Below are 27,244 nucleotides of genomic sequence, written 5' to 3' on the forward strand. Positions count from 1 at the left end.
GTGAAGCTATCGGCAGACATGGAGGTGACCCACATGGCACAGCAGACCTCTCCTGTTTTCCCGCTTTCCCAGCAGTGTATCTCAGTGGATCTTCCTATTCTGCTCCCCACTCTGTCTCTGGTGAATCCTCTCACCACCCCCCACATCTCTGGCCTGTACCCCAGCTCTTGTATGCATAGATAAAATAAATCCTACAAAAAAAATTTAGCTGAGGAGCAGAGATGTCAATAACTTGACTGAAAGACACTTTTCTTTTTACATATAGAAAAAAATTTAACAACCTTCCAAGATAAAACTAAAGATATTTGAAAATCCCATAGATATTTTGTCCCATAATATGTCTTTCCAGGGGTTGTCTCATGAAGATGTAGGTCCTGATGTTGGACTCTTTGGGTGCCTTATGACTATGCTGCCTTCTTATTTCTTGTGAATGTTCCCATCTACTTTTTATTCAGTTTGAAATGAAAAGGTCTTAGAAAACCTTTTTCTACTCTGTTTTTCCTTGAAGATATTCTGCTATTTTCTAAATCTATTTTCATAATTCAGTCTGATGTTGTTAAATGAATACATATTTTATTCCCAGACTCTCTTTCTAGCAACCTCTGTGGATTCAAGGCTAATTGACTCTGCACTCCGTTTACTTATTATTAGCCCATTTCTTTAAATTGCCTGCTTTAATTTGTCTATCATATAATGCATTTGAAATAATTTCTTTCCCCTTCCTAGCCACAGGACACTTTCTTGGATTCAGTAAAATTGCTGCAATTTTACACAATTTTCAATATCTCTCTTACTAGAAGAGTCATATACTTAAGCTTCAGCCACAGTTTAAGGCTGCCATCAGCCTTGTTTCTAGCAATTAAATAACCAGACTAGCACACTTGATGGGATTCTTCAGGTCCTTTGAATGATCGAGTGATGTTGTTACATGGTTGACAGTCACCCAGTGACTAAGAGAGACTGAAAAAGAGGAGCAGTTGGTGGTGGCAGTCAATTTGGTCACAGGACATGCTGAAGAGACCCAAGAATGATTGTGTAGCTTTAAAATCACCTGCATCATTACAGAACACCTCACTGGCCTCCTGATTGTTTAAAAAATAGAGATTTCTTTCTTTTCTTTTTTTATGACAATTTGGCAGTCAGCAGTGTTAACCAAATTTCTTTCTACAACTGAATGGTTTCTCTTCTTTATGATAGCAAAAATCTGGCTCTCTCCTAAGGACACTGATTCCCTGCAGCCCTTTTGGGTTTCTTTTCTTGCTTCCCACATATTTCCAGTCTGTGAGGAAGGATGGTGCAGATCCTGCTCTGTGATTGGCTTGCCAGGAGGCCCCTTCACTTCCACGCCAAGCCCCATCCACCCCCCCTCCCAACAACCCCCCAAGGCCCTAATACCTGCTCTGGGTATTAGCAGCTGAGGGTGCACAGCTGCTCCCTTCCCAAACTTGCCCCATGTCAGTGGGTCTCAAAGTATGGTCTCTGGACCAGCAGCCTCAGCCTGACCCATGCAGGGAGAACAAAAGGCTGCCTCTCCCCTGAATGGAGGACAATGTTGTGATGCCCTTCAGGCTTCAGAACTCCCCAAAGAATCATGTGAGGTCTGAATTGAGCAGAATTTATAGCCTGGCCAAATTTCTTCCCTGCTCTTCTCTGCACCTCATTCCCTAAAGAGGTGTTATCAGTTGAATTGTGTTTTCCAAAAATAAAAGATGTAGGAATCTTAACCCCCAGTAGTTTAGAATGTGACCTTATTTGTAAAAGGTCTTTGCAGATGTAATTAGTTAAGATGAAGGCATAGCAGAGTGTGTGTGTGGGGGCGGGGGGCCTTAAACCAAAATGAATGGTGTCCTTATAAGGCGAAGACCCAAGGAGACAGGAAGGGTGTCATGTGAAGATGGATCAGAGTTGAGTGATGCATCTATATCAAGAGTTGCCATCTGTAGGGTAAAGAAAATATCAGGCTTTTCTGCCCTTCCGCCATCAGGATAGATGATGGATCCTTGTCCTGAATGCATGCCTGATGGCGGGCACCTGGAATAGGGTGTGGGCATAGGTAGATGGGATTCACCTGGCCTAAGACTGTGCTTTTAAGGGCGGCGTCACGGGGACGCCAGGAGAAGCCGAAGCAGAAGCCGAGAAGCAGCAGAACGAACGCCAGAGAGCCCAGATAGAGTGAAGACTTCTGCATGGGATCAGAAAATCTGCACTGTGCCCGTTCCTGCCTCTACACCATCCATCACCAGAAGATAGGAAAGTGGCCTGGAACAAATTCTTCCTCAGAGCCCTCAGAAGGAACAACCCTGGCCAAAATCTTGACTTCATATTCTAGTCTCCAGTCCCATCAGTATTTACATTTCTCATACAGTTCAAAGCTGCCCTTCTCTCCCATCATGGAAATGATCTGAGATTCTGCCAAGAGGGCATTGCAGAAGAGGGGAGTTTCCTGCCTCTGGGCAGGAAGAGGAAGGACTAGAGATTTATCAGTCTCAGCTCAATTGACATTTTGGGCTGCACGACCCTTTCCCGTGGGGCTCTCCTGTGCATTCCCTGGTGTTTAGCAATGCCTCTGGCTTCCTACCTACAGGTTCATAGCAGCACCCTTTGCCTCACCTCCAGTAAATAACCAACAAGGTCTCCAGCTATTGAAGATATCCCGGAGATGGGGCAAAGTCCAGTGACTGAGAATTCCTGGATTAGATGGGAAGGGCAATTTCTTATTTGACCATTGCTGGTATTATCCGGCCCTTAGTGCCTTCTGTCTTGGCCTGTCTTTTACTGCTGGTTGTTTCTCTTGTCGGGAATTATGTGGGTGCTTCAGAGACCCAACACTCAGCAGTTATCCCGCTGCACTTTCCTTGCCCGGGATTACCTTCTTTGGCTGACCTTTAACATTCCAACCCTTCCTCTGATGGACATTTTCAATCCTGTTCTGCTGTGGTTGCCTTTTTCCAATAGGAAGCTTTCTCGGGTGGAGTCTTTCTGAGAAGTCTCATTTCCAACTATGTATACAGGGTAAACAACAGGGTCAAGGATAAATCTGTACCCTGCTGGCTTCTCTTCACGCTGCTACTGCAGACAACTGTCTCAGGCATCCATTCACTCTCAGACTTGCCCAGCTAAGAATTAAGTACTAGTTTTTGTCATTCTCCAAACCTAGGGACAGGAATAAATTTCTCTCAAAAACTCCCACCTCACTTACTCCCACTTCTGTATTCATTTTCTATTGCTATGTAACAAGTCACAGCAATCTTAGTGTTATAGGACAGGGAGAGGGGCAGCCCAAAACCCTGCAAACCTGCCTGTTCTAAATGGGTTCTGCCATCCGCCGCATCAACACAAAACATAGGAGAATTTAATGGGAAGGAACTTTAATACAACTAGGAAACAATACAGGAAAGGCAAAGAGTCTAGTTTCTAAATGAAGCACCCAAAGTTACCCATCCCCTCATGAGTAAAAGTCCATCCATATGGGAATGGCCCAGAGCAAGGCCCCAAAGCCTGCCACAAGTCTAAAGCACCTTCCAGTGGGGACCCACAGAAAAGGGTCAGAAACAACCAGACAAGCCCGGAAGGAAAAGAGCAAAATCAACATCAAGATAAAAGCTGCCATTGTTGTTATAGGACAGGGAGAGGGGCAGCCCAAACCCCGCAAACCTGCCTATTCTAAATGGGTTCTGCCATCCGCCGCATCAACACAAAACATAGGAGACTTTAATGAAAAGGAACTTTAATAAAACTAGGAAACAATACAGGTAAGGCAAAGAATCTAGTTTCTAAATGAAGCACCCAAAGTTACCCGTCCCCTCGTGGGTAAAAGTCCATCCAAATGGGATTGGCCCAGAACAAGGCCCCAAAGCCTGCTACAAGTCTAAAGCATCTTCCAGTGGGGACCCACAGAAAAGGGTCACAAACAACCGGACAAGCCCGGAAGGAAAAGAGCAGAATCAACATCAAGATAAAAGCTGCCATTGTCACCTCCCCACGGGTCTCACCCACATCTGTGTCACCTGTCCACGACCAAAAGACAAGTGCAGTTTCTTCACGTGTCTCTAGGCTCCATGCGCCTCTTCCAGGTCTCCTGGCTCCATCCTGCTTCCTTCCTTCCTCAGTCTCTTCTCCAGCTTCTCCTCTTCCTGCTCAGCTCCACCCTCCCTTGGGTGGGGCAGGGAACCTCCCCCTTTCCTGGGGACCACCCTGTTACAATCCCCCCTTTTAATTTTTATTCCACCATATCTATGGTGGCACAATCTCAGGGTGTAGTCTTATGAGACAGTCTTTTTTTCAGGGTTCCAATGTGTGTAAGAGAAGCAAAAATTAGTCAGCAGCATTGTCCATGAATGCCCAGTATGACAGTTTCATTACTTAAAAATAGTCCATTATCCAAGCCAAAAGAAAAAAATTTGGAGCATTGGCTAAAACAAGATAGCAAATATATCAAAATCACAGGGAAAAAATGTTAAAATGGTTGAACTTATGCAAAACGAATTCTCTCAACCTTGATCCCAAACTTTAACAGCATAGTAAAAGTTTGCAAATTAAATTTACTTTTAAACCATTTTTTCTATTTTTGTATAAAATCACAGGGCAGAAATAACTAACAGCAATTTTTAGCTGGCTTTGTTGAAATACTCCATACAGGATCAGAGCGAACCAGTGGCATCCAGTCGATGTATGCTTCAGGTATAGAGTTGGTCTCATCAGACTCCACCTGGGCTTTCCTCTTCTCGAGGGTACCAGGGCTTTTTCCTTGGCTGGGTTGTCCAGTCCTGCCAATGGAGGCAAGCTTCCTCACCTTCTTTGGAGGTCTCTGGAACCCTACAAACAAGGCAAACAGGTTCTCCTCTTCTTGGTTCAGCTCTTTTTCAACTTTTTGGAAGAACTCCACACAAAGCCACACAATCAAACTCACGTCCAATTTTTTTGTTTAAACAGACAAAATCCCTATGGAAGTTATGCAAAAACAGACTCTGAAATAAGTAGCAAAAATTACTACCACTATTTGTATGCTGTGTTGGTATCAAGGGGAGAGAAAATGTGACAAGTTAGCTTTGCTGGGAAAAAAAAAATTGCAACCTTTCTGCAGATACTGGTTACTCAAAACAAAACAACACAAAACAAAAACTTCGTGGATTCAGGACAGAATGCATAAAAAATTTCCAGTATTATGTCAAAGAAACCTTAGTAAATGTCAGGTGTATTTCCAGGTCTATTCAGTCCTTTGTAGGAAAGTTTTTTACTCTCAACAGTTCCATCAATAGGAATCTGTTGAGACCTTTTCTCCCTCAATTTCCAGAAACAATTTCTGTAGATGTGAAACAATTGAATTATATAATATTACAAGGTGATAATCACCATTGACAATTTACATACATACCAGATACTACTGTTAACATTTTGTACATACCAAAGTTTTACCATTTTCCCAAGTGACAATGCTTCCCTTCCAGTTTTACTTCATTAGGTAAAAGCCAAATAGAACAAATTCATCTAATGCCTTCCCAGGAGGAAAGGGAGAAACTTTGTGGAGTGTCTCAGGAGCTCTACTGAGGTTCCACAAAATTTCCTTGCATCAGTCAAATGACAGGCTACCAAATTTGTACTTGAATTTAGATTTCTGGGAAGCTTTGCCATAAATATCAGAAAATTAACAGAAACAACAATATTCAATCTCTATGAAGGCACCGGCTTAGTTCAGTAGCACAATGTTGACAATCAAACCATAACCTTTTGTTTTTCTCATAACTGGAGACTCTTTTTTTTTTTTTCAATGTCTATGGCACCATGTATACCAATTTTAACCTCTAGAGGCCAAGACAGTTAGACACAAGGACATACAGACATACAACATGTAGACAAAGACAGTTTTTTTTTTTTTTTAGTTATGCCACGTGGAATATGTTAGGTAACTGCAGTTTTACTCCATAGGCTCAGAAAAAAAATGTCAAAGTCCAAAAAAATGTGGAGTGTTGCTGGCAGAAAAATTTCCAGTTGTCATCCTACAAACCTAAGACTTTGGAAATAGGAAGGAAAAGTTTTATTAATCACAAGAGTTACATGACCTTGTTTATCACCTTAGGGTTTTCAGTGTTGAAGACTTTTTATTAGAAGTCAATCCTGGGGTATTCTGTACAGCAACTGAAAGAATAAAAGTAACAGTTAACTTTTAAGCAAAAGGAGTCATCTCTTGTTAGCCACCAAGCAGGCACTCCTTGGGTTTCCTGGAATAGAACCTGAAAAAGCAAAATCAAAATATCAGTAATTAACTTTCAATTAAAAGGAGTCATCTCCTTACTTCTGTTAGCCACTCTGGGACAGAAGCTGAAAGAGCAGATTAAACATCTAAGAATAGATTACACCTCCCCCACACTAGGGAGGGACAACAACAACACAGGTATGAAAACCTGGTACAGTTACATGATGCACCCTAAAGAGTGCTTTCCACAACAGACCTTCCTCAGTAGGAAGCAGAAACTTAGAATCTTGTCTTACACCAGCAATTGAACAAATCCACTATTCAAAAATAACAAAAATGGCAAACATGCCCAAAACAAATTGTGTAGACAAAATTCACAGTAGCAAATCCTTTCAGACTCAGACAAAATCTTGTTAATTTTTCTGATCCAGACTTTGCAAATATTCAAGTTATCTCCAAGAATCCATCAAGGATACCAGCAATTACCAGTTACTGCTTAAGGCTACTCTTTCCTTAACACCCAGGCATACATTTGCTAATTTAAACACCACTGCTTCACAATTGGCTGGCAAAATGCATCAGGCAAACAGCAGGAAGTAGCCAAAGACAAAGCAACATACCACTGAAGAACCATTATTGCCTTTAGAAATGCTAATGAGACAGCAGAGATTACAAAAAGAAAGAAAAAAAAAAGTTCCAAGTGGCCTCAGACTCCATCTTTGATCTGGCCACATGGTCCAATGTACTGCCTAATCTTTTGAGTAAAACTGGCACAGAAAAAAATTTCCACAAATTAAAATGTCTTAGCTAGTCACGACAAACAAATTACACACAAACGCACAGAATCTTCACAAAGCCCAAGCCAGTTTTTCAACAGCAAATCGACATATGAAACAAACACACTAGAGAAACCAAAAATCACATTTGCGCTTATGGTAGCCAGTGCCATAGGGAAGCCCAGTTTCCCCATGGGGCTGACTAACCACGGATGGCTCTGTCCTAAATCACGTTGGACGCCAAATCTGTTATAGGACAGGGAGAGGGGCAGCCCAAGCCCCGCAAACCTGCCTATTCTAAATGGGTTCTGCCATCCGCCGCATCAACACAAAACATAGGAGACTTTAATGAAAAGGAACTTTAATAAAACTAGGAAACAATACAGGTAAGGCAAAGAGTCTAGTTTCTAAATGAAGCACCCAAAGTTACCTGTCCCCTCGTGGGTAAAAGTCCATCCAAATGGGATTGGCCCAGAACAAGGCCCCAAAGCCTGCCACAAGTCTAAAGCATCTTCCAGTGGGGACCCACAGAAAAGGGTCACAAACAACCGGACAAGCCCGGAAGGAAAAGAGCAGAATCAACATCAAGATAAAAGCTGCCATTGTCACCTCCCCACGGGTCTCACCCACATCTGTGTCACCTAGTCCACGACCAAAAGACAAGTGCAGTTTCTTCACGTGTCTCTAGGCTCCATGCGCCTCTTCCAGGTCTCCTGGCTCCATCCTGCTTCCTTCCTTCCTCAGTCTCTTCTCCAGCTTCTCCTCTTCCTGCTCAGCTCCACCCTCCCTTGGGTGGGGCAGGGAACCTCCCCCTTTCCTGGGGACCACCCTGTTACATTGTCACCTCCCCACGGGTCTCACCCACATCTGTGTCACCCAGTCCACGACCAAAAGACAAGCGCAGTTTCTTCACGTGTCTCTAGGCTCCATGCGCCTCCTCCAGGTCTCCTGGCTCCATCCTGCTTCCTTCCTCAGTCTCTTCTGCAGCTTCTCCTCTCCCTGCTCAGCTCTACTCTCCCTTGGGTGGGGAAGGAAACCTCCCCCTTTCCTGGGGACCACCCTGTTACATTAGCAGCTTAAAACCACACAAATTTATTATCTCACTTTCTCATGGATCAGGAGGCTGGGTAGACATTAGCTGGGTCCTGTACTAAGGACAGGAACTCACCAATTTGAAATCAAGGTGTTGACTGAGTTGTGATTCTCATCTGAGATTTGGGGTCCTCTTCCAAGCTTATTGCTTATTGACAGAATTCATTTCCTTGCAGCTATATAAGTGAGCTCCCTGTTTTCTTGCTAGCCATCAGTAGTTCACAGCATGACCGTTTGCTTTCTTCGAGACTAGCTAGGCTACATCTAGATCATTAGACCCCATTTAAGAATTCACCAGATTAGGTAAGGCCCACCCAGAATAATCATCCCTTTAACATAGTTGACTAGGCACTTTAATTTCACCCGCAAAAATCGCTGTCATATGCATGATATTTCATGGGGTAATATTTCACCTTATTTACATGTCTCACCCACTCAAGGGGAGGAGGCAACTGTGTATAAGGGTGTAAGCATTGAGAGACTCATCTTAGAATTCTGACTCTCACTGCTAATGGGCTTCTGGGCCAAGAAAGCCCCTGCATTGTGCTTGACGGTAGTGACTAGTGTAGGGTTCCCAGACTCAATTTCAACATGGGTGTAGGCTCATAGGCTTCCCTACACAACAAGCAGTTCAACTCAACTCTGACACCATCTACCTGGAGATAGCATCAGATGCCACAGGTTCAGGGCAGTCTCCCAAGACTACCCTCTGCTTCAGATGTTAGCTGCCAACCCAGGTTGTTACCAGTGCTTCTGACCGACTGGCTATAAATCAGAGGTTCCCATAACCCCCTCCTCCAGCTAGAACAGCTTGCAGAACTCAGGCAACCCATTTACTTACTTGATCACTGATTTCTTGCAAAGGTTATAGAGGACTAGCCAGATGAAAGAATGCATAGGACAAGGTATGGGGAAAGGTTGGAGAGCTTTCCCTGCCCTCTGTAGGCATGCCATTTTCCCCAACTCTCCACATATTCACAACCCAGAAGTTTTCTGAATCCTCTTTTTGGGTTTTTGTGGAGGCTTCATTACATAGGTGGGCTTGATTAACTCTTTGGTCATCATGATTGATTTAACCTCCAGTTCCTCCCTCCTCCCCCAAGGTCAGTGGCTAGGACTCCAAATTCCAACTCTCTAACCACGTGGTTGGTTCCCATGGTAACCAGCTCCTATCCTCAGGTGTTTTCCCAAAGTTACCGTCATTAGCTTAACAAGAGACACCGTTATTGCTCTTCCTACTGGAAATTCCGGGGCTTTAGGCTCGTGAGGTGGAAACTGTGATTGCAGACCAAATATATATGAAAAAAAAAGTACTTTGTTAATCTGAATGGCATATATATATATATTATCACAATATCACAATGGTGAACTTTTGAACAACAGAGGTGGGAGTCAGTGGCTAAATTATCTCCTTTTTATCTCCATCATGAGACATGGTTGATATGACTTCTCGGGAGCAAAATCCTGTAGACTGAGAAACCAAGAGTAGGTAGCAGTGGCCAATTCTGTAATGCAGTCAATGTGGGCGCTCCTTACTTCCCATTGTTCCTGTTTCCTCCCTCTTGCTCCTGACTATTGCACCTCCTAATGAAGTAGCATCACAAAGCCCTCTGCCTTAGGCTGTTTTCTGAGGTACTCAGACCAAGAAAATGTGCATATTTGGTTAAGATAAGGTTAAATGAGCAAGCACTGTGGGCAGAGAAATGAGGCTTCAATCCTAGCAAAGCAGTTACTTTACCTCTTCATGCCTCAGTTTTATGGTCTGTAAAAAGTGGAATAATGCCTACTTCAGGGTGTTATTAGTGTTAAGTGAGATTTATGTAGCAGTAGACATATCACACACTCAACTCTTAGCTGCTATTATTTTGTATCCATGTCAAACTGGGTGGAGTTAAGGGCCCTGAATGATGAGATAGTGGTTGGGGTACCCTATTTAAGCAGCCCTTTATGCTTGTCTGAGAACCTCACGCTGTGACAGTCTTCACCAGCCCCATGAGTTACATGGACCTTGAACCTTGAGTTAGCACCTGCTTTTAGAAACCTGGTGTGCAGAGTGTAAACAGTTTAAAGGGAACAAAGGCAAGGTTAAGGATTTGATTAATTGGCTGCATATGTAGTTCCCCTTGGCAACCCAGTGGGAAGGCACAAATCCAGCTACTTTTGCCTGGGGTGTGGACCCTCATACTTGTTGATTTATACTGTTTATTCTTTTGGGGGTTTGTGCCCCTTTCCAAGCTATTTTGCGGTGTCCCCAAATGGTGCCCAACATACTGAGGTGTCCTCAGAGGGCAATGTGATGAGAGCAGTGTCATTGTTCTCAGAACTCCCTCAGAGCGAAGAATTTCCAGCTCTACCTCCCTGCTTCAACTGCTTTCTTAAATATTTTTAATGTTTCATTGAAATGCCGTTGCCTTACATCATTGTTCGTATTTTGGAACTATGGAAATCCCATACTTGGAAGTATGGGATCCCATATTTGGAAGTATGGAAATCCCATACGGTTGTAGTCACCACAGCACACTCACAAGCAACGTGCCCATAGTCCTACACAGCAGTCCACTTTGCTTTCTCCCCATCCTACTCCTGTCCCTTTGGAACACTGTGATATCCATAGAAAAGGGAGGTTCCAGGTTCTCTGCTCCACCTAAGGGAGGGTGGAGCTGAGCTCAGGAGGAGCTAATAGGGACTTGGGAGAGAAAGCTGCAGGGAGATGAAGATGATTTGGTGGAGGTACATGGTGCAGAGACATGTGAAGAGGAAGCCACGTTTGCTTCTTGGCCTTAGACTTGAACCAAGGACATGGAGAGAGACACTTGGCGCAGACTTGGGTGAGACTCGTGGGAAGCCTAACAATGGTAGCCTATATCTTGACTTGTACCTTGACTTTCCTCTTTTCCTTCCAGACTTACCTGGGCCCTTCTCCTTTCCTTTGCTTCCCCACCAGAAGGTGCCTTGGATTTGTGGCAAGCTTTTGGGCTTCAGTGGCCCTGTTTTGGATGAGTCCTGTTTACCTGGACATTTACCCAGGAGGGGTTTGAAAGTCTTATGCACTAAGAGTATATTTTGTCTTTATGCTGCAGATGGCAGAACCCTTTTGAAGTGTGCAGGTTTGGAGGTCCCAGGTGACCCTCATTCTGCCAGCTAACACCTCCCCTCTGAATGTCTTAGTTCTATGGTCAACTGCTTTAATTTAAAGCTAAATAACAAGAACTCATGGAAGGTATTAAAGGAAAATTCCTTTGCTAGTGTTATAGTGTTGGGTTTTTTTCTTTTAAAGATTTATTTATTTATTTATTTATACATACATACATGCACTGGGTACAGTCAGAAGCGCGGGAGGGTGAGAGAATTCACCAGAGCCAGAGCGAGGAGCAGAGCAGGCAGAAGGACCAAAGTACACTGCTGAGGGGAGCAGCGGGTGGCAGGAGAGGTCTGCGCGCCATGTGGCACCCTCCTCTGGTGGCTGGGGAGCAGCTGGGGATCGAACCGGCGCCACAGAGGCTGCGGGCAGCTTCGCAACCCAGCGCTCAACCGCTGTGCCACCGGGGAGGCCCTGATTTGTTGATTTTTGACGTATCTTTGCTTTTGGAATTTTCCCAATGTAAACTTTTATGTCATTTTCCATTTTGTAGAATTCTGTTACAGTTCACGTTTGGCTTCTCCAACTGGTGCTATCCTTAGATGAAACAGGCAGTAAGATATAACTAAGGAAAATAAACATCTGACTAGAATTACTATAATGTGCTTGTAATGAAAGGATAGGTTTTAAAAATAGCCTGTATTAAAACTTGAGTTTCCTAAAGTAGCTTTTTCTAGGATAACAAAACCTCATTTGCAGTGTAGTGAATAAAGATACACTGGCTCTAGCTCTTTTTTGTTTAATGTGGAATAATTCTATATATTTCAAGGCCATATTTGCCTCACTTAGCTTAATTGTCAGTTAGATGAATGGAAAATAGCATGTTACTAATTCCAATTTATTTTGCTTTGATATAGACAAAACTCATGCGGTAGAGGGAAAAAAGGAGGTCAGACTATGATCTGATAACTTTTTCTTTTTTATTATTCATATTTTGCTGTAATTGCTAACATTTAGCAAACAGTCCAACTAAATTGCAAATAAAACACACAGTTGACATTTATTCTCATAAAAGAAAAATGTGAAGTTCAGTATAATTACAGAGAATAACAAAGGACAGAGTTGTATGGTTAATTTCTGTATTTTCTGTGAATACCATAATTGATGAAAATCTTTGTAAATAGGTTTAAGTTGATTGTTCCAGTCAAAACTGTTTTCTCAAATCTGATTGCCCAATTTTGAATTAATCTTCTGAAAATCCAATCAGCTCATATTTTCTCTCAACAAGACTGGCTGTACTAAAGTCATTTGGGAATCTAGTAGCTTTGTTTTAGTATATATATATATATATATATATATATATATATATATGTAACAAGTGCAATTTTTTTGTTCAAAATGTTCCTTCTAGCTGTCCGAGTGGCTTGGTGGTCTCTAGATCTGCTATTAATAATATAAGTTCAGAATTGTTCATGAGAAGAACAGATCTTGCAAAAGCCACTATACTGTGTGGCACAAATGTCTGGGAATTGGTTTCTTTTTAGAAAGAGAATTATCTTAGAAGCTGAGAATTTTCTGTCCAGGGGAGCTTAGTCCTGTTGGACTCTGGGCCATGGTTGAGCTCACAAGTAGACAAAATCGGCAACCACCTCTCTGACAAGTATGTATTTGTATGTGAGAACCTCTGGTTTTTTTCCCCTGGAAAATAGATACAATTCTACATACTTCCTTGAGGGGTTTTTTTTTGGTGGGCGGAGTTGACATGAGGCCATTTTAAAAATGTGTCCTCACATATTTTTAAAGATAGGAGTAGGAAAATGAGAACTGATCAACAAGAAGATTATGTTAGTGGTCTCCACTCTTTACATATTTATTCAGCGTCTTGCTTTTCTTTAAAGTGGGGCTAATGATATCGACCTACTTCAAAAGGTTGATGAGAGAACAACTAATTACTGTTGGTAAAAACACTTTGAAAACATTAACTGCTGTCTATGAAAATGCTAAATAGTAACTTCCTGATGCAGTTGTAAGGATTAATTAGGGAATGTTTGTTTAAGCCATCATCCTCTAATGAAAGGTGTGTCTCCTGTTGCTGTTTTTGTGTTAATTATTTTTATTGTGCTATAATTTATTAAATAGTAAATGACAATTTTGGCCAGTTTTTAACTGTTTCTAGATGGAACTGTGGCAATTTTTCTTTGCAAGATCAAATGGATTTCATATTGTAAAGCATCTTGTTCGTGCCACCCAGCTAATCTGGCCTTGGCCTATTCCATGCTGTAGCTTCCTACAAGTTCTCACTCAATGAAAAGAAGAAGCATGGTCTGCTTTGAAATACTGTGCTTAGTGATGGATTTAGAATTCTAAGTCCTCTTTGGCTATATTTCCCCCCACTGAATACCAAAATTTTGGAAAAAAATTAATATTCACTTAACAAACTTACTGAGAATTAGGACTTACCTAAAAATAAAAGTTGTCACTGAGAGGATTATGCAAAGAGGAAATTAGTGGAAAGATAAAGACAAATATTAGATGATTTCACCTCCATGTGTAACATAAGGAAACTAAGAGGATAAACAGACAAAACAAAAAGAGCTAGTGTACCCTGAAAACTGAAATGAGGTTATCAGTGGTGAAGAAGGGGAGGTGTGGGAATAAGGATGGGTGGGGTACAGAGGATGATGGTGTTGATTTGTTTGGTCTACACTTTCCATACTTAAATTTGTAGATACATAGGTTGACTCTCCTGGATTATTCTCTTTTCTTTTCTTTTTTTTCTCTTAATTTTCTCGATGGCAAAAGGGACTGTCTTCAGAATATCTGTATCCTGAAAGGGATTTGATTGAGATTTGATTTTCACTCTTTCTATTGGATAAATTGCTCTAAATCACTTGCAGCTTTCCAATATATTGTAATAACTGTGTCAAAGAAACCCAGATGATTTCAGAAGCTGAGGGTGAAGCTCTCATTCAAAGAATGTCAGGCAGCTCAAAGAATCTGTGGGGCAGCTAGAGGCCAAGAATGAGGCCTAATTCTTATTGCAGAAATGCCTCTGTGGACACAGGTGCCACAACTTGCACTGAGAGTATCCCTGACATTGGAGCCACCAGCTCATGGCACCATAACATTGTCATTGCTGTTTTTAAAAGTCAGATGTTCCTGCATCTGCCAGCAACACCCATCTCCACAAATCTCGGCAGTGCTGCTTCTTTTAATTAAAATCTGAGGAGAGATACATCTCATGAATGGAGTCATGGGGAGGCTGGGAAATCCAGGGGATATTTCCCTTCTTTGGTAGGGAAAGTTTGCCCTACCAGGAGTAGAGATGGGACTGCAGAGAGGTGTTCTTTAGATGCTGGTTGGCCAAAAAACAAGGAGAAATGTCCCTCAACGAATGATGATAATAGAACAGTAGTCTATAAATATGTTCACTTGATTCCTTTGAATATTTAGATGTTTTTAATTTTAATTTTTACTTCTTTTTCTGCTTACAAAAATCAAATTCTGCTTGGGATAAAAAAATTCCATTATTAATCTCAATGTTCTATAGTGAATGTCCTCAGATTTTCTTTTCTACAAATTTTCTAAAAAATATTTCGGTCCTCCCTGGTGGCGCAGCGGTTGAGCGCTGGGTTGCGAAGCTGCCCGCAGCCTCTGCAGCACCAGTTCGATCCCCGGCCGCCTGGTGAGGGTCCCATGTGGCTTGCAGACCTCCCCTGCTGCCCGCTGCTCCCCTCAGCAGTGTACCTCGTCACTCTGCCTGTTCTACTCTCCACTTTGGCTCTGGTGAATTCTCTCACCCTCCCGTGTCTCTGACTGTAACCAGTGCTTGTATAAATAAATAAATAAATAAATCTTTAAAAAAAAAATTCTTTTGTTTCCAGCATTAAAAAATCTTCTTCAAGTGTATTTGGAAAATAATTATCAGAAAAGCCACAGGGTGGAACATCTTTATTATTATCTATTGTTGTTGTGTTTGTTTTTCTTTCCTTTGGTTTGTATCAGCAAAAGATAGCAACTGGTTGCTCACGCTATGCCAGAATTCTAACCAGCTCCAGATTAGCTGATTGCATCACTGTGGTTCCAACTCCCCCTGGCTTTTTCTCCAGATCTAATTACTAATTTTATGGTTCTCAACATTGCTGATGATGAAAGTTTTCCCCCTTCTTTTCATTTCTCTTTTCCTGGAGACGATGCTGGTTCTACCAAAACTGTGACAATAAGTTGGTGACTTTTGCAAACCAATAATGCTATTTGTAAAGTTTACCAGCAATATTCCCCATGGCAATTTCTCAAATCTTAGTTTCCAGAGTTCTCATTTGAATTCTTTCAATGTCAGAATTCCAATGTTTTAAAATAAATGGTACTGGACAAAGTTGTCATGTGGACTGCTACCCAAAATGGGTTATTTTTTCCAGTTTGGATATTTGCTGCTCAGTTCTCCCCGAGATTTGGAAATAAAATCTGGCTTTGTTTTCACATAATGGTGGAAGCAAAGAAAGTTTCCATAATGTAGACACTTAGCTATTGACAACAGCTTCCTGACAAGTTTTTTCATTATTCAACATTTGACTCATCTCTCATCTATTTGTTAGATAGTATATTCAGACAGACTCTGCTGAACTCTCATCTTGAAATAAGTGTAAGTTGTAAAGCTGAAAAGACTTTCAGCTTTTGTTAGAGAATTTTGTTGGAGAATATTAAAAATTGTTTTTTCCAATTGCTGCCCTAACCGCTAGGCAGAATCCTCCTTTTCCTTCTTTACCTATATGTTAAGGAGATAACAGAGTTTTTTAGTAAAAAAAAACAAAGACAGACTAGTCCTGTTTAAAGTCCCAATTTCCTGGGCCTCCCCAGCGGTGCAGTGGGTTGAGCACTGCACTGTGAAGCTGTCCACAGCCTCCTCAGCGTGGTTTCAATTCCAGGCCCACCAGGAAGAAACCCACATGTCATGGCAGACCTCTCGTCTTGCCCGCTGCTCCCCTCAGCAGTGTATTTCATCAGTCTGCCTGTTCTGTTCCCTGCTCTGTCTCTAGTGAATCCTCTCACCCTCCCGCACCTCTGACTTGCACCCCGGTTATTGCATAAATAAATAAATCTTTTTAAAAAAAATCAAGTCCCAATTTCTTATCTAATTTAACACTCCTCTCTTCTCTTACTTTGACTCAAAGGATGTGAAGTTATGAGAGTGACAGCTCCATTCTCTACTGCTCATATCCTTTGCCCCCTTCACTTCCAGCTCTCCTGCAGGTGGCAATGCGAGAAAGGGACAGGTGTCATTTTGGGAACATGGGTACATGCCTGCCACAACTGTTGGGAGTCAAAGGTCTCTGTGTGTTAGTGTTCAAGGGCTGGTTCTCTTAGTGTAGGGTTGGGGGGTTGTACATGTGTACTTTTTGGGGTGCCCTGTAGAGCCTCTAGGCATTCCATGACTTGGAATGTGCACTTCTGCTCCAACTTCACTTACTTTGGGTAGGCGAAGGGAGGAAAAAGCCACAAACTCACTATTAGAGAATTTCAACCAATTCTTTTAATTCTCCCAGCTATTTGTAAAGAGGATTAGGGGAAAGGAGAGCTATAGGTTGGAGACTAGAGTGATGTGTTTGCAGTATTCCAGCTATCTGTTAAGGAGATGTCATGCCTCTAGTCCTAGTTAGCTCTTGTTATTATGTGGTTTCCTTAACATGCTTAGTTTGGAGTCCTAATTAGTATCTCTATTACAACAGGAAAAATCTCACTCAATATCATGTTGCACACAAGTATTTTGATTTTGGATTCTCCAAAAGGAGGCCCCGAGACAAGGAGTTTATCTGAAAGGTGATTTTGGTTTTTTTTTTTTTATGTTTTTTTTTTTTTTTAATAGAGGCATGTTTTATTTATTTATTTGTTTGTTTGTTTGTTTTGTTTATACATGCACTGGGTACAGTCAGAAGCGCGGGAGGGTGAGAGAATTCACCAGAGCCAGAGCAGGGAGCAGAGCAGGCAGAAGGACCGAAGTACACTGCTGAGGGGAGCAGTGGGCGGGCGGCAGGAGAGGTCTGCACGCCATGTGGGACCCTCCTCCGGTGGCCGGGAGCAGCCGGGGATCGAACCGGCGCCGCAGAGGCCGCGGGCAGCTTCGCAACCCAGCGCTCAACCACTGCGCCACCGGGGAGGCCCCTGAAAGGTGATTTTGGGTGCACAATGGGTGAATGGGCAAGGAGAGGAGAGCCGATAAAGGTTGCCTCAAGGAGTGGGCTATACCAGTGGGCAATTGGGACCTCTGAGCCCCACTGGAAGGCTGTAAAATGTACCTCAGTTTATCGCAGTACAAGGGCAGAGGAAGACAGACTATTTTTATCCTGATAGCCACCCTTCATTCACCTAGGATCTGAGGCATTAACTCCCTAGCATTGCTGGCCTGCCTCTCCTACAGGGACTCAAGGAGGCCTCACGTGGGATGCCATCAGAGTATGGAAGGAACCACTGAATTTGCTGGTGATCTCCAGGGTTGCTACAGATGAACAAAAGCTAAGATGACAGCATCCTCTGTTAAGATGCTTGTCTTTCATTCCTCACACTCACCCCAGCACACTGGCTACAAGCACAGGCTCTGGAGTCTCACTTTCCATGTTTGAATGCTGGTTTTGGGAAATCACTGAACCTCTGTGTGTCTTAGTTCCCTGAGCTATCTAATGAGGGTAATAATAGCACCTCCCCCTCAGTGTTGGTATAAGAACTAAATGGGTGAAAAGTTAAGAGAGTGCCTGGCATGTAGGAAATACTCTACAAATATTAGCTATTATGGTGGTAGATCAGAAAGTATTGACTGACTAGAGGTTCTTACCTTTTAGAAACTTTTATTTTAGAAATAGCAATTGACATTCTATGTCGGGTTCTTAGCAGTTTCCTGTTTTCCTGTGGTTCACATGCAGAAGTCATTCTTATTACATCTCTCTTCACGTGATGCTGGGGTCATGCTCCCCACCCACTGCCTGGCCCACCCTGTAAACCTCTCCCTCTAGGGTCATTGTTTGCTGCCACTGCATTGTCTTAACAGCACCAATTTTAATGGTCTCAGGCAAGGATGAAACAGAAGGAACTGTTCAACTTCCTTGTTAAAGATGGTTGGAAAATGCATGTACAGGTATTAGTACCTTGGTGTGACACAGAATAAAAATCTCCCCTTGGCTATGAACACAAGCACCAAGTCTATTCAATTCAGTTCAACTCAAAATATGATTGAGCATCTGCTGTTTGTCAGAAAGCCCTATGCCCTTGGGTCACAGTGCAAAGACAAAAAGAAAAAAAAAAAAATCCCTGTAGTATTTTGTTGGCATTAGATTCCATAGGGGTTTGAGGGGTGGGAATGAATTTTAAAAACTGTAAAGATTTTTCTACCCACTGAGAGATGAGGGATGCTCCACCCCAGCTTCTCACTGGTCCTCATCCTGCACAATGCACTTAATGAAGTGACTAGTTAAGGAGGCTTGAGTGCCTGACAGAATAAATTGGCGCTATTACAGGTCATTCAAGAAAGTCTCAGTTTGAAAATGTTTGGCTTGCAGATCTATGACTCGTCAGACTAAAATGGCTCTGGAAAAAGTTACAGTCTATGATCTATGAGGGTACTGTGGCGTGGCAGGCAGGCCTTAATGGCATGTTGGATTATTCTGAAAAGGAAGACTGCAGGATTCTTGAGGCTGCTGTGTAGGGCCCCTGTGGGTTCCCATAATCCATCAAGTTCAAATGGGGATCCTGTCTCTATAGTGGCTATGTTTATAATTAATGTTTTAAATGACAAAGACAATGGGTGATTGGTTTTTGGTAATGTATTTTATTTTTGGAACAGGTACATGCTGGGTTGGTCTAAATACAAAATTCTTCTTTCCAGGAGTATATGTTGTAACAGGATCCACCTACTGATTCCATATCTATTGATTATCTAGTATGTGTGAGGTACTGTGTAAGTGCATTCTGTCTCTCCCTCTATATACATATAATACACATACCTATGTTCATATCTATGAATCTGTGTATGTAGAGAATAACACACAATGTAATACAGTGAATTTACTAACTATGTAGCATACTATTGATATTTAAGCTGCTTATATATTATTCTGGCTTGTGTAATCGTTTGAATTATTATCTCATAGTTTCTTAGTTCTTCTTATTTGAGTTTTGGTTCTAGTCTTTTTCTGGGTTGGCAGGACTGCAGGCTCTGCCTGCCCTCTACTCATCATCTCTTACCAGTAATTAGTGGAGCTGCTGCTAAGCAACCAAATGGGTTCAGACCTTTAGCTGAGGGCAGGGTTACAGTTCTCCAGAAGCCACGCCTTCTCCACAAGTTTTGAAGGTAACTCACTGACACCAATGGAGACGCTGGGCATTACATGTCACCCACGGAAGACGTCGGAGAAAGGAAGTTACATGTTATACTCCAGTCAGTGCTTGCTAAACTTTCCTGTACCTGCAAATTACCTGAAGACCTTGTTAAAGAGCAGCTTCTGAACCAACTGGCCTGGTGCAGGGCCTGCGATTGCCTCAGCTGCTCCTACCTGATGCCAGGTTTCCAATCTTGGCCAGAGCGGGGTTCTGCGTAATGGCCCTATCAGAGATCAGATGCCCGCAAGCTTAATGGAGTCAGCGTGCTCGCCCGCAGTCCTGGTCCTCCCCCCAACTCCAGCTACCTGCCCACCTGGCCCTTGGTGTTCGCGCCTACCTGGCCTCTGAGTTTGTAGGACGCACTAGACCCCAGCCCTTTTTTTTCCCTGCCCTCATTGCCCAGGTGCCCCGGCATCTGAGCCAGCGCAGCGGGGCCGCCGCCAGGTGAGCGCCTCCGACGCCACTCACCTGGGAGCGCCCCGGCAGCTCGCCCCCGAGACCCGGCAGACCGGTTTTACCTGTCCTGCTCCGGAGGAGGCTACAGACCCAACTCCAGACACCTCGGAGGAGGCTGGCTCCTTCCTCAGCCTTCCCCTCACCTTCCCAGGCACTTCATTTTTCCACCTGACACTCCCGAAGCTGCAGAAAGCGAGCACCCAGCGCGGCAGCCGGTCGAGCACCGTCTCCAGCGACTTGTGTGAAACCGAACAACCCCAAACACAAACACCAGCCAGTGACATGTTTTAAGAAACGCCACAGTTGGATGCCTGCGGAACCAAAACAGCCCAAACGGGAGGCCAGGAGGGAAAGGAATTGGCCGGGTTGGGCTGGAGAAGCGGCTCGTATTACACCACCTCTGCCAGCTCGCGCCGTGGGCGTTTGTTGCTGTGTTAATTACAGCTCCTCCGCGCGTCGGCGGCGAGGACAGCCCTGCTAGAACGATTTCAAGTGGAACCTTCCACCAGGAGGAAAACAACCGCCTTCCTCCAAAGCTCCCCAGCCGGGAGGGATCCCACAGGCGGCTCTCGGGCCCTCGGCGGCCGCTCGGCTGCCCCGCGGCGAGCTCGGGGTGCCAGGACACCCCAGCCGCTTGGTGCTCCCTGGGGATCAGCCCCCGCCTCGCCGCGCGCAGCGCTGCTGCCCGGTGCCCGCGCCCGGCCGGAGCGCACGCTCGTTGGCGTCTCCCGAGGGCGCGCTTGGCAAGAGAGGAGCGCGCACGTTTCGAGCTTCTCGGTGGCTTCTCTGGCATTTCTGGGAGCTCCCGGAGTAGAGGTGGGGCGCGCCAGGACGCCCCCTTTTTAAACTGTGGTTGGGCGGGAGGGATGTGGGCGCCGGTGGCTCAGGAGGGGGTGCAAAAGTGAGCGTGCAACGGAGTGCAAAGTACATGGCCACACAGACAAAATGACCTGGCGCCAAACTCTGTGTCTGCCTCTCCTTACATTTTTGTGACCTTGGAGAAGTTGCTGTGCGTTTCTGAGTTCCCGTATTCTCACGCTTAAATCTCACAAGGTGCGAAGCTCTAACACACTTATGTGGCACTGGCTATGTTAGGGGGTTAGGGGGCTTTTTGTTGTTGTTGTTGTTTAGATTTATTTATTTATACAAGCACTGGGTATGGTCAGAAGTGTGGGAGGGTGAGAGGATTCACCAGAGCCAGAGCAGGGAACAGAACAGGCAGACTGAGGTAGTACACTGCTAAGGGGAGCAGCGGGCGCGGCAGGAGAGGTCTGTGCACCACTGGGAAGGCTCTGTTAAGGGACTCTTCTTAAACACTCAATCCTCACAGCAACTTTAGAAAGCAGTGCTTTTCACAGAGGGATAAACTAAGTCCTAGAGATAGGAGCCCAAGGTCACACACAGCTTGACGAGTGATAGAGCCAGGATTAGAAGCAAAGGTGATCTAGGTCCAAGGCCCATATTGTGACCGCCTGCTGAATTGCACGTTCAGTGGTAGCCTGTAGGCAAAAGACCTGGAAAATAGCAGAGTGGCAGCCATTCTTTATTTTCCCCATTCCTGCAGCTAACAGATACTAGCTAAGATGTCCTGGGCTCTCTACTGATTTACAAGGGAAATAGCAGAGGGAGTGAGGGTCCTGGTGGCTTTGGGAAATCAGCCCATCAAGGGCAGCTGGACAGGAATAGAGAATCAAAATGTGAATGCCAGCTCCAACCCCATCACCCCTTGCTAGGTGTGTCCACAGCTCAGATACCATTGCAGGCTGAAAAATAATCAGATAAAGCCAGAGGGTCAGGACAGCTCTGTAAAAGGGGCCTGTCTGTGAGCCTATACTGAAGTCACCTACTAGCCACCTGTCACTTACTTAAAACAGTACAAAAAACACTACTGGTTTTCCAACCATTTTGAAAAATACATCTTTCCCTGGTGCTATTTAGGCCTCTTAGAGGAAAATTCTTGGAATTGACTCAAAAATTGCAATTTGAAATCCATGGTGTGCACTTGAAACTACCATTTATGCACACTTAAGGGCTGGCACAGACGCCTGAGATAATATATGGGAGTGCTTCTGAATAAAAAGCACTAGGTAATGATATTTTAAAAGGATAGCATACATGTTTTGATTGTAATAATAATCTTGCTGAGAGAATTCTGTCACTAACATGTGGCGTTCACTCAGCGTTTCTTGTCCTTCTTGGTAAAGCCATTTTCAGAACAGTGCATGGCCGGGGTGCAGGTGTCAGGGCAGGAAACAGGTGATGTGGGGAATGTACAATTTCCACTTTCACTGAGGTGAAAGGCAGGTCTATTCAGCTTCTATAGTGAGCAGTCTATTTACCTTTCACCAGAGCATTCATCAGGACAATTGAGGGCTAACTGGGAATTTACACACCTTGAATTAGTTTCCTATTGCTGCTATAACAAATTACCACAAATATGGTGATACAAAACAATCAACTTATGGTCCAAGAACTCTGTAGGTTTCACAAGTCTCACTGGGTGAAAATCAGTGTTGGTAAAATTTTTGTCCCTTTCTGGAGGTCCTAGAAGAGAAACTGTTTCCTTGTCTTTTCTTGTTTCCAAGGCTGTCAGTATTCCTGGGCCCTTCATCCATATTCAAAGCCAGCAACAGCAGGTTAAATTCTTGCATCACATGCTTCTGATGTCCTTTCTGTGTCCTTCTTCCACTTTGTGTTTACACGGGGCCACCCCGATTTTAAGGTCCCCTGAAATAATTACCTTTGCAAACTTAATTTCCCTTTGCCATCTAGCTATAACTTATTCACTCTGGGGATCAGGATGTGGCCATGTTTGGGAACCCTTTTTCTGTCTTCCACACACACCCCAATTGCTTTGGTGGCTGGCATAGCCTTAATTAAATCATAAAAATATGTTCCACACTTACTCTGTGAATGGAAATATTATTATTATTATTAAATATTTATTTATGGATAGAAGACCTGGGGTGTAGACCAGATGTCCAGGGGCTGGGGAGATGAGAGGATTCATTAGACAGAGTAGGGAGCAGAATGGGCAGATTTATTGAAATATCCTCTAAGTGGAGCAGTGGGTGAGACAGGAGAGGTCTGTTACACCACGTGGGTCAGCTCCCTGGCTGGGTATCAAACTCAGCAGTATTAGGACTGAGACTTAACCCCTATGCCACCAGGGAGGCCCCCGAATGGCAATATTAGTAGGGACTTCTGAGTTGAGCATATCTGTTTTAGAGTATCTCTGCCACTTACCTGGTATGCTATTCTGGGTCAGTTAATCTAAACTTTTAGGCCTCAATCTCTTCATCTGTAAAATGGGGATAATGGTAGTATTTGCTCTGTTTGGATGTTTGAATTAAATGAGCTAATGCTAGAAACACTTTGTATAGTACCTGGTACATGGTAAACACTCTTGGATATTATTATTGTCTTTGGTTTCTATTATTGTTTTTGTCTTTGATTATTGTTGTAGTTATTATATACCACAGGGATTATTATCTGCCCTTGTGGAGAGAGGCATTCTCACACATGCAGTTGTGAAGTAAGACAACACATAGGAATAGAGACTGAAAAACACAAACAGTGTCATACTTCAGTGCTAAATGGGGTGCTATAGACACGAAATACTATTGAATGAAGTAAGATTCAGATATTTTCAGTAATAAGGAAAGGTGGGAATGAAAGACTGTTATGGAATTAGAAGAAGAACTAGATTGAGAGAAGAAGCAAAGTTGGGCACATGAGCCTGTGCATGACACATTTCAAGGTGAGAAATGAGATTATTTATATGTCATCTTGTAGAATGGTGGGTTTGTATAGAGGTGTTCCTTCACTCATTCATTTTCAGTATTTTCCAGAATTTTTTTTAAAGATTTATTTATTTATGCACATAAGAACGGGTGTAGGCCAGAGGTGCAGGGGGTGAGAGGATTCATGAGAGACAGAGCGGGAAGCAGAACAGGCAGATCTACTGAAATACATTGTTAAGGGGAGCAGCGGGCAAGGCAGGAGAAGGTCTGCTGTGCCATGTGGGTCATCCCCCTGGCTGGGGATCGAACTGCTGCTGCAGTGGCTGCAGATAGCTTCATAGTGCACCACCAGGGAGGCTCCTAGTTTTAAGGAAGGAGTTGACTCTCAAACTTGAAGGGATTAGGCTAGAAGGCCTCCAATGCTAGGTTGCGTATTTAAGATATTTCCTGGTGAGTGCAGGGCACCAAGGAAAGTTTTAGAGCAGAGGCAGTTGTGTGGTGAAAGCAGTGTTTACTAAACTTAATCTGACAGCAGTATGTGTAGATGGATTGGTAGCATGAGAACTTAGAAGTACAGAGATCTGTTGGGAGACATATTTAATGGTCAAGATGTTTTCAGTGGTTGGAGGAAAAGTGATGGCAGTCGGCCTCAGAAAGGGAATGGGTTCAAGGGACACAACAAAGCAAGAGCAAAGGGCTTCGGTGATGCCGAGGGAAAGGGTGAAAAATTCCTGGAAGTATGGTGATGGTAATAATAGAAATCAGAAGTGAGTTCAGTCTGAGTTTTCCTGTGTTTGTTTAAGATGTTGGCAGGTCATGCAGGTGGCACGAATCCAGTAGGTAATTGGAAATGTGGACCTGGAGCTTGAGAGGGAGGTCAAAATAGGATAACTGGGTTTTGAAATCATTAGCAGAGAGGGGGTGACTGGAATCCTTCACTCTTCCCCGACCTTTCATAATCAGAAACATTTAGTGAATGCCTAGTTTCATCCCTATGTCCACATTCCATGTTTTCCTTTCCACTCCTTGTTGTGAGCTGAATTGAGATTCCCCAAAATTCACAGGTTGAAATCCTGGCCTTAGAATGTGGCTGTATTTGGAGCTAGGGTCTTTAAAAAGATAATTAATGTTAAATGAGTTTGTTGGGGTGAGCCCTACTCCAGAATAACTGGCCTCCTTATAAGAAGGGGAAATAAGACCAAATATAGACATGAGAAAAGACCAGGAAAAGGCCCAGGGAGACGAGGGCCACCCACAAGCCAAGCAGAGAGGCCTTAGAGGAAGCCAACTCTGTGGACACCTTGATCTTGGTTACTTTCTAGAATTTTGAGAAAATAAAATTCTGTTGTTTAAGCCACCCAGTCTGTGATTTGTTAAGGCAGCAGTGCAAGACGAATATACTCCTTTATGGAGCAATGGCCTTGTGCCAATGACCCCATGTGAGCTGAGGGCACTCGTGCTACCAATGCATCACCCTGCGACATTTTACTAGGTCTGTTTCCCAGCCCCACATGTGGTGGGCGGTATTTAGCAGTTGTCAGGATTGTTGGTCCTTGTGAATGGAAAATAAGGTTATTGTCCCTTCTGACAGTGCTCTTTATCTCAGGAAGCTCCCTGTGATGGGGACTCTGGTGTCCAGAGCAGGGCTGTGGTGAGGGATAGGTCAAAGATGCCTTTCTGAGCGCACAGGCCACAGCTGCTGGAGGGCTGTCCACCACCTGTTCCAAAGACTGTCTTGGCAGTGGATTCCTCCGTGTGTCTTCCTCTGAAAGCATGCTCAGAACAGAAAGAAATGTTTGTCCTTCCTCATCAGCAAGACAGAAAAATGAGAATTTACCTCACTGATAATTCATATGTTTTTAATTTAGTGATGATTAAAATCTCAATTGAGCCCCACATTTCAAAACACAAAATAATGTGGGTACCTCAAGTTGAAGAACAAGTCAGCACTTAAGGTGGCCCACACAGGACACATAGTGATATATTCACACAAGCACCCACCATGAGATTATCTATGAAAAGGTAAACTAACTAGTGTTCAGAAAGCTCCTGTTAACTCAACTGGACATATTCCAAGTCCTGTCATAGATTTCAGTGACAGTGAAATACTGTGTTCTTGGTGACTTCTGTGTTCATTAGAACTGGCCTTTATGGTGGATTGAGCTTGTTATTATGATGAAGACGTTGATGAATTGCTTCCCATTTTCATAGAGGACAGAATGAGAGCAAGTGGACTAAAGGTGTAGTCAAGAATCGGGTAAGAAAAAGCGGCTAAGACTTTCAAGGTCTGACTAGGTTGTGCTCTAGCTCCCTCCTCTGGGCTCCTGAGGTACTACCCTGCATTTCTCCCAGTTGATACATTCTTGTATTGTGGAGTTAGTTGATTATGTGCCAGTTCCTACCAATAGACTTTGGACTCCCAAAGGGCATGGCGTATGTCTCATCTAGCATTGTTCCTCTGCCTCAGCCTCTAGCTGGCACTGAATGAGCCCTCAGTGGATGGTGATTAACTGACTCTTTGTTCTTTGAAAACATCTTAGTGTGTGTGTGTATGTGTGTGTGTGTTTGTGCTCTTGTGCGTGCAAGAGAGAGAGAGAGAGAAAGTGAGCGAGCGAGAGAATGTGAACATCATAAATATATCATAAATGACTCAGAGGATTTTGATTTTGCTGCATTGGCAATCAAGTTAGTATATGGATAGTATAGTTGAATATCTAACATGTGTTGATGATTAAGGCATAATTATTGACTCACTGACTAACAGAGGACTGGGAACAGAACATGCCCAGGAGTGAGAACGAGCATGACTTTTGAAAGTTAATTCTGGCTGGAATATAGATTCTGAAGTGAGGGTGAATAAATAAGAAGGGCCAGATCCTAAGGATTATCATTAAAAGCTTGGACTGGGGTCTCCCTGGTGCTGCAAGGCGTTATGTCTCATCACTATCAAGCTATCAGCTGCCACTGCTCAGCATGAGTTTGATTCCTGACCAGGGAATGGCGCAGCAGACCTCTCCTGTGTGGCCCACTGCTCCCCTTGGCAGTGTATTTCAGTAGATCTTCCTGTTCTGCTTCCCACTCTGTCTCTGGTGGAGCCGCTCACCCACTGAACCTCTGGCCTATACCCCCATTCTTATATGCAGAAATAAATAACAATATCTCTTTTTTTTTTTTTTTGAGAAAAAAGCTTGGACTTAATCTCAAGGCAACTAGGTAGAAGACAAGGTCATGATGGCCTGAACAAAGTCAGAACAGGTTAAGTGACTTGTCTAGGGTCTCATGACCAGAAAGTGGTACATCTGACATTCAGTCTAACTCTAAATATCATCCTGTGGCCCTGGCCCACATTCTCAGAAAATATTCTACTCAGTGAAGAAGAAAAGGAGGAGGACATAGTTATGTTTCCTACCAATTTCTCCCTTCCACCCCCAGCCTCCAGGGGCTTTCTGTTTTCTATTTTCCTGGCCTAGAAACCCCAAAAGAGGGTGTATCTCAGCCTGGTATTGTTGGCACCAAACAGTAGTTCAATGACAGCCTT

General features: G+C 43.6%; 1 long non-coding RNA gene across 2 annotated transcripts in view; it reads left to right on the plus strand.

The window, feature by feature from the left end:
- The first annotated feature begins 10,765 nt into the window (after positions 1–10,765).
- LOC119260186 (uncharacterized) overlaps positions 10,766–27,244 on the plus strand; it is a 119,197-nt gene continuing 102,718 nt past the window's right edge. For both annotated transcript variants that reach the window (XR_008549108.1, XR_005128714.2), the window contains exon 1: positions 10,766–10,889. This is a non-coding gene — a long non-coding RNA (uncharacterized LOC119260186). The remainder of the gene's footprint in view (positions 10,890–27,244) is intronic.

Source organism: Talpa occidentalis, unplaced genomic scaffold, assembly GCF_014898055.3.
Source record: "Talpa occidentalis isolate TD23 unplaced genomic scaffold, MPIMG_talOcc4v2.1 talOcc4.6, whole genome shotgun sequence".
Lineage (NCBI taxonomy): Eukaryota > Metazoa > Chordata > Mammalia > Eulipotyphla > Talpidae > Talpa > Talpa occidentalis.